Below are 2,855 nucleotides of genomic sequence, written 5' to 3'. Positions count from 1 at the left end.
TAAAATTATATCGTATCAAAATTTATATTATACCTGTTCGTAACAAATAAAATATTTAACTTCGGTATTAATTAATAATATCCTTTACGATGATCTAAGCTACCGAAAAACGTTTTCTTCTGATTAACGATTGCACCGAAGGATGTCGAGATCGGGTAGCTTTGCGACAGATAAAGAACCGGTGTTTCCTGTAAACGAGAATACGAGAACGCTTAACCGACTTCAAACTAAATTTGGTGATATGACGAAACCACTAAGGAACCTAATATACAAGGCCGGGGAATGAATCACGAGAGGCGTGTCCTACAGATAATGATTTCAAGAATATATATATACACATAAAATACCTCTCAGCCTGGGTCTAACCTTTATTTCATGTACTCGTTTCTTTGACACTAAACTAAACTATTTTCTGGTCATCCCTCGATTTCTGTTGTTTGAAAAACAAACACCATCCCGGGGGAAATACTTAGTGATGAATCCAACTTATTGAATTATAAATATAATAACTACTTTATTGATTCCCCAATTCTATAAACAGACCGTGACTACCAGTACATATAATATACTAATGATATTTTAAAAGAGATATTAATAATAATAATTCCCTTTACAATTTACCAGTACAACTAACTCTGATGAACCTCCTTTACTAGCAAACTCTTTGAACCATCTATGAATGAGAACATCCAACCTCTCCTATATTTTTCCTATTTCAAGTGGTTACTGTAGGAAAGAAATCTCATGCTCACGAAATGATGACGTGCCCCGACTGGAGTGAAACCTAATTACCTCCAACCAGCAAACTACTACTTTTGTTAAGTCCGACATGCCTACGAATACAGAATGACCTGACGAAAGAATATATTTTACAATATTAGTTAACAACATTTAGAAGTCAGGTGAAATATACACGTGCATTCCTACTATAACATACTGATTAAACTCGTAGCGAGCAAATATCTACCTACGGGAGAGACCGAACAAAAACAGCTTCCCAATAATGGGATCATATCGGAACAATTGTCGTACGAGTTGTGAATTATTTATAATTGTTATAACGCGTACTTTGATAGATAAGGATAGTACGGTATTGTCGTGTATAGTTTCTGATACTCCATACAAGCATATGGTGGTGCGCTATGCTACTATGGAGGACGATTTGGGCATTTTTAATACAAACATTGACCCCTATTGGGTTAAAATTTCTTGTCATGAGATGACAACTTTTAATATATATACAAACTTTGGTGTTTGATAGGCTAATTTTATATACTATCCTTAGTATTCAGACTTGAGAACAAACCCGTGTGATACATACGTGTTAATTGAAATACCTGATTACTTGTTATTGTAATTCCTTTTTGTGATCATTAGCATATGTGAATTTTGTTAATTGTGAGATAACTGGTTTTTATATTAGAATGGCCCCGAAGAAAGTAAACATGTTGTCTGAGGCAGATATAGCCGAGATGATCGCTCGACAACTACAAACAGTACTTCCGACAATAGCAGCACAATTCGCTGCTGGTATCCATACAACTATGAATACAAATCAAGTGCCGAACACTAACGCGGTTGTAAATACTAATCCCTCGACAAATACTAATACAACCACAAATGCTCCCCCGAAAAATACTGATACTATCACAACTAATACTCCCCCGTTGAATACCAATATTACTTTCAATAATGATAATCTCCTACCGAACTTGAACAATAGTTATAACAATCAAAATCCCCCGCAACACGGATATCAACTTAAGAACTTCATGCTATGTAAACCTATGGAATTTAGTGGTACTGAAGGACCAAATGGACTGGTAAAGTGAATCGAAAAGACTGAATCCATCATTAATATCACTAACTGTCCACCAGCTTGTATTGTCAAATTTGCTACTTCTACATTTGTAGACCACGCGCTAATGTGGTGGAATACTGTTGTGCAAATTCAAGGACAAGAGGAAACCAATCGTATGTCTTGGACAGAACTTAAAAATCTTATGATGACACGCTTTTGTCCGATAAACGAAATTCAGAAATTAGAGCAAGAACTTTGTAATCTGGAAATGAAGGGTGCAGATCACTTGGAGTATACCCATCGCTTTAACGAACTGGCTCGTCTAGTCCCATGGTTAGTTACCCCAGAATCTAAACGTACTGAACGCTACATTTGGGGTTTAGCCCCCAAGGTCAGGAGTTTGGTTAATTCAACTGGCCCTGTAACTTTCGAAAATGCCGTGTTACAAGCCGACATTGTAACTTCTGATTTGATTAGAAGTGGTTCATTAAGAATGCCCGGGGAATCATCTGGTACAAAACGAACCAATTATGGAGCGGGAATACAAGAAAGACAACGGAATAAATGCGCGCGCCTTGCAATACAAAATTACGCTATGATCAGTTCCGATGTGAAGCAAAATAAGTATAACGGGCTTTTGCCTAGATGTGGAAAATGTGGTTATCATCATGTTGGTGAATGTCGGACCAATGTGTGTCACAAATGTGGGAAGGTGGGACACTATGCCCGAAATTGTAGAACCGTCATGAATACTATAAATCCACCAACCCAACTCCAGGACTCACAACTACCCCAGCCGCAACCAACACGACAACAACCAGTCTACCAAAACCAACCCATAATAAACCGTAATGCCTGTTATGAGTGTGGTAGTATGGAGCACATCAAGAAAGACTGCCCTAGATTGAACCCAATTGCGATGGAAAGACAAAGGCAAGGACCGACATCGACGTCCAACTCGACTAGGGGTCTAGTATTGTAAATAAACCGGATAGAACAAATGTAGTAACAGGTACGTTCTTAGTAATGCCTAATATACTTTAGTTTATTGATT

The sequence above is a fragment of the Bidens hawaiensis genome, unplaced genomic scaffold (genome assembly GCF_021521415.1).
Source record: "Bidens hawaiensis isolate Kalapana, Puna unplaced genomic scaffold, B.hawaiensis_p1.1 tig00029664_1, whole genome shotgun sequence".
NCBI classification, from domain to species: domain Eukaryota; kingdom Viridiplantae; phylum Streptophyta; class Magnoliopsida; order Asterales; family Asteraceae; genus Bidens; species Bidens hawaiensis.
This window is presented reverse-complemented; position numbering follows the sequence as displayed.